The following is a 6,027-nucleotide window of genomic DNA, read 5'->3' on the forward strand; positions in this document are numbered from 1 at the left end:
TGATGATGATGATGAGTTGGGCTGTTGATTTTTATGATGTTGATGATGATTTTGTGGTTTCCAGCTTTGTTGATGCTAGTTAGTTTTCGTAGTTGATAAAGATTTAGAAAGAGATGCATACATTGCACTCAATTTCTATATAATTACATATCTGATACCTAAATTTTAATTCTTCCATGTCACCTTGTGTATGAAAAGGTGTATTTCACTATTTAAAAGTCAAAACATAGGTATTTTTAATGTATAAATTAAAGTTTAGGAACATATGATTTGGGCGGTATGTAAATGCCCCTCTTGCTTTTTGTTAAACTTTTGTTTAACCATTCATTAATTCAAAATTTAGAAAATATTAATTTTTATTTTTTTTAATTAAGAGTACTAAAGTTTGGAGTTTTGAGTTCTTGATAAATAATAGTTTAGAAAGTATACAAGTTTTTCAAGCCTTTGAGTAAAATTAGGTTGTATTCATTAAATTCTTAAATTTATTTAAGTTGGTATTTTTAAATTATTTAGAATTAAAAACAATGTATCATAAAGTTATGTAAAAAATAAAAAAATCTTTAAAAATATTTTAATAAATGATTAATGTTGCTTAAATAGGTTTGATTTACATAGTTCCGGGTCTGTTCGTATTCACTTATAAGAATGAATTCTCATCCTTTCTTTTTATATTCTATCACCTAATGTAAACTTGATTGTATTTTACAACATCAAAGTATTATTAAGATTGAGTTCCATCAGAGTTTTATGGCGATTTAAATAAATTTGCTCAAACAATATAGCAATTTTGTTTTAAGACCCATGGCCTAAATATTCGGGAACCCCCTCCATAAGACATCAGTTGTCAGAGGAGGAATTCGAATCTCAGACCATAAGGGATTTATATTGCCGAAGCAGATGTTCTACCAACAAACCTGGAAACGCGGCGGAATATATATATGCATATATTAAATCATAGTCATCCTCTCATACAATTAATCATATTCTCTTAAAAATTTTTTTATGTAACGAGTGATGATTAAATGAACTTAGAAATTATTGAAGCCATGACATCAATGAAAATTGATGGCTATAATAAAATGAGCTCCAGCCGTCATCCCTCTTTTGCTACGCAATTGTAATCATGAGCTTCTTCCCGTTTCATCCTTGCTTTCATAAACAGCTAATCTTAAGTAAGAATTAGTTTTAACATAATTGTTTTTTTATATATTTTTAATGACGATAAAAATTATAGATTTAGTTATTATAAGACATCCTCAGTTGCAGCTGACATTTCTGTGCTCATTGATACAGTAAGAAAAATTATCATTTAGGGTCTGTTTGAGGCAACTTGTGTGTTTCAAGATAAATTGCTTATCCTGAAACGCGGCCTGCGGGCCGGCCGCAGATGTCAACCCGCGGTCTGCATTTAGTGTAAAAACTCAAATGCAGTTTCGGATAAGTTGGCGAAACGCGCGAACCGAACGGTACGGCAGCGTTTTGAAAACGCCACCCGCACTTATAAGCTCCCCAAACGGACCCTAAGTCAATAAAGGTGAGGTCTCCTAAATTAATAAAATTATAAAGATAATGATACTAGTTAGCTAAGGAGAATTTTGGAGGAACTTATATCACAGATGGTTTTATAAGTATGAGTAGACTTGGGCTTAGACTTAATTGTGCCGTCTCTTTGATTGTTAGGTTCTAATTAAATTTTTTGTCGTAGGCACATCAAATGAAATTTCATTGGACATCGTCGATTGAATCTCAAATAGATTGCGTCTCGTATCCCTTCTATTCGAAGTAACTATTATTTATTAGATGATAGACATATATTTGTATTAGGCTTTCAGATATTTTAGGATTGTCAGTTCTGCTGCTGATATTCTATTATTTATTATAAACAAATCAGTAGATTTCATTTTCATGTGCATAATAATTTAGAGCAATAATTTAGCCTTGCATTATGCTGTATAAATTCCTATTTATTCAATAGATTATTATTGTTACAGTAATTATTATCCTTGCATATTTTTGTTCTCCTTCAATAATAATATCACGAACCTCACACAACCAAGGTTCGAACCAGCTTTTAAATGAAAGAGCTGCCTCAAGCTCCACCCGGGCGCTATCCCAATGTTCTCAGTGACGCCCCGTTGCTTTGACGCAATGACCCAATTCATCTCGGAATACAGCTCCAATACCAGCCGAACAATGACACTCGGGCATTTCATGATTGGTGAAATCATGAGTTACAAGATAAATAAATCCATCGATGTGACTTAATATGGACCAACAATACAAGTACTTCAGTTAGGTGCCGCAAACCTTCTATTTTAACGCTCAGAAATCAATCTACACTGACAAAGAGCCAACTCATTTCAACATGACCCTTATAAAGAATCTAAAATCTTAACCTTAATGAGGTTTCCAATGTCATCCTAAGAGGAAAACAATGTTTTTTTCAGAATCTTCTGATGCAGAAGCATAATTCTAGAACCCATACATTCATGTATTTTCACCCATTCACAGTTATTTTACAAGACTAAATCCCAGTAATTTCTGAAATTGATGGCATATTTTCCTCAATGGAGAATTAGCCAGGTTCCAGAAAGCAGGCTTGTTACAGATACTATAGTTGATGGTATTTTTAACTTGATAAGCTAAAATACTGACTATGGTTAAAATTCAAATGAATCTAAAAAAACTAATTATGGTTTAAAATTCAAATGAAAAAAAATAAATACCGCACAAGCAGCAATAATCATCATGCATTCTGATTCAGATTCAATCAGTACACCGACTTCCTCTTGCATTTTGATTCAGATTCAGTGAATCCATTGATTTTTCATACTTGAAACAGAAGGAATTACAAATTTTTGTTTCTAAATTGTCATCCCTCCTTCTCTATCTTCATCCCTAATACTCATCACATCCTTACCAAAACAAGTTGTAAAAGAGACCTCAAATGGTTCACATAGGAAAGTCAGGAAGATCGCTCCATCCAAAAAGAGCGAAAAAAGTTGCAAGCACAAAAATTAGGCAAAAGGAAGAGACCTAACCCCTTTGAAGTCAAAGAAAAGTTAGACCATGATGACTAAAGAAATGGCAATTGGTTTATGTGATTTGGCATATTGCGAACTTCAGAGTCCAATTGATCATATTTAGCCCTTAAAGTTCCATTGCATGTATTATTGTAACTGAATTCCCAGTTGAAGAATTAGGTATCTAGCAGCTACATTGATGGAATTCCAAACTTCCATAAAAGGCTTAATTCCATCCCTTTTACCTAAGATGAGAGATCGATTAGATGGCAACAATCGAAGCAAAAGTGCGAAGGGTGTTGAACGATACAATCAAGCCTCCTCTAGCTAGCCATACAATTGGAAAATATGAGTTGGGAAAAAATGGATGTGTGCCATGTATTATAGGCAATGCATATCTTTGAAACAAAATGATATTTATTATGAAGATGACAAATGTATTAAGTAGTCAAGAATGGATGAAAGCTCATTATCAATCAACACAATGCTGCACTGTCGAAGAACTTGGAGATTGTTATTAAATTATACAGCTGAAGAATGTGAGTAGGTAAATATAATACTTTCGTTTTGATAAAAAAAAACAACCTCCCCTGATTAACCTACTAGCTTGCAGTCTTAGAAGAAAACTATTCAAACTCAATAATGATCCGGTGACCCAATCATACTCCTTTCAATATTACATACCCAGAAGGCCTGACCTCGCCAACACAAGAACGAGCCAAAAACAAGCCAACTCAAGAAGCTAAACAGTTTCGAGTAAGAGTTCACTTTCAACTCAAATCTACACTGTACGTACAAAAATAAACAAGAGGCTATGATTCAGAAGGCTCTCCAACACCTTAATTTCTTGGCCTGGATTAGCCAATCATGTAAACTTGACCTAAGATTTTTGCCCATTATGCCAAACTAATCTAAGATTAAGCACAATCATCCTCCCTTGATCCACAGAGAACTTTCACCCAACTCTAACTCAAACAAGTCTTTAATTCAAATTTTAAAAATGTCACATCACTATTGAGTGTCATAACATCAATAAGCATTACATTATTGAAGGAATTCGACAATGTTAGACCCTCAAAGATTTTGAGATGCCTAACTACCAATCAGAAAGCAAGCTTCTACACGCAAATCACCCTCGCTCTCACACACACATTTTCTAAGGGATAGTTATAAGTTTGTTATTTCCCCGTGATTTAAAAATTAGATGGACCTTTTAGATTAGAACTAGAAGTTATTACAAATACAGGGCAACACGTATGAAAAATGAAATTAAAGTCTTTTTTATGCCATGCCAATTATGTCCTATTGCTCTTACTCCAGCATATCCCAAGCAAGCGTAGGACTTTAATTTCATGAGTAAACAAAGAATAAATCAGGGTGGTCTAGCAAATAGTTATCAATTGTTCCGCATGACTAACTTGCTAAGAAATGGAGGCTAACTCATAACTAGATATCCAAGAGAATACAAGCTGCCTCTTCTCTCCTCATTACACATGTTAGGCTCCTCTCCTAGTAAGTGGATTGATCCTATCAAATTAACAAGAAAAAATAAACAATTCAGCTGAACAAAACAAAAATTACAATAGAGGTGAGCATCAAACTTCCAACTATAAAAGTACTCAAACGATAATATACAGAGAATAATCATTCCCACTTTTCTGGCTAACTACGAGAACAAGAAAGCAAAACTCATTTTCTAAGTTCCATTAAATGGGGAGTACATATTAAATGGGGAGTACATTTTTTTTTGGCAAAGAGATTTGCTTTGTAACACGTGTAAATTACCCATTTTTCTAACATGGTCGGATGCACAAATTTCTTTTGTAAAGCACTTTTCAGGTTAAAATGAGCTATTCAATACAAAGAAGAATCCTTGATTCTTCGTAGATTGGACAAAAGGTTTTCTTATTGTATCATCCTGCTAGCTCAAATCTCAAAATACAAAGTCTTTACTATAAGTGACAACAAAGGCAAAATCAAATAATACTGTTGTAGAAAAATGAGTTGTTAAAAGAGGGCTCGAAGGATAAAAGATAGAGCCTTATCATCTATCATAAAATAGCAGATAGTGTATTCCACCACAGCTGCTTAAAACCTAAGAAAATCTTGCATGCAATTTCCCTATATCAGAGAATGGGAGACTCCTCTTACTGTAAGAAAAATTAAAGAAGAGCCAAAAAGTTCAGCAAAACATTTCCCTCCTGTTATAAATTTTTTTTAAAAACAGCTGATTCGAAGTTGGTTGATTCTAATTTGAAGAAAACATACAGTTGATCATCTTTTCAATATGATGATTTATCTTATCAGAACGAAGTGATCCATTTTCTTAAAAAATACAATTCTCTTCTAGAAGTCCCTGCAAAATCGATATGAGGGATAATATGCTAGTACGCTACAAATGCCTCTTTTCATTGAAAAAGAAACTCGCTAGGCTCAACTTTACTCTCCATAGCTTGCTGCTCGCCTCAGCAAGACATAGCTTATGCAGCGGGAAACAAAATACTGGATCTGTTGAGTGCCAAAAGCAAGAGGTCATCTGAAGTCAAGTCATGCTCGTTTAGTGGGGACATCTTAATTGAGCCTTTAGCTCTTACTACACTACAAATCTTTTATCAAATCTTCAAAAAAACAATCTAGCAAAAAAACTGCCAACAAGGAATATGAGATTATTTAATTCATTCCCGGCAAACATTTGCTCGAAACTTTTCAACATTACTGAATGAATAAGCACTAAAAGGAGTTCAAATGTTGCAATCAAAGTAAATAGATCGATTAAAACATGCTTTAAAAATAACATAAGTGGATGATGTTGTTATGTCTAGTTTATATTTAAATAAATTTTAATAACAACTTACAATTAAAAGTTGTTATTAAACTGTTTAAAATGTGTCATGCTCCCATGGCCGCATATAAGAGAGCCTATATAATCCTTCAATTAATCCTTTATACATTAAAGAAATTCAATTGCTCTCAGTCTATTTACACCTTGACCTGGCCTTTCCCT

Source organism: Phalaenopsis equestris, unplaced genomic scaffold (assembly GCF_001263595.1).
Source record: "Phalaenopsis equestris unplaced genomic scaffold, ASM126359v1 Scaffold000837, whole genome shotgun sequence".
Taxonomy (NCBI): Eukaryota; Viridiplantae; Streptophyta; class Magnoliopsida; order Asparagales; family Orchidaceae; genus Phalaenopsis; species Phalaenopsis equestris.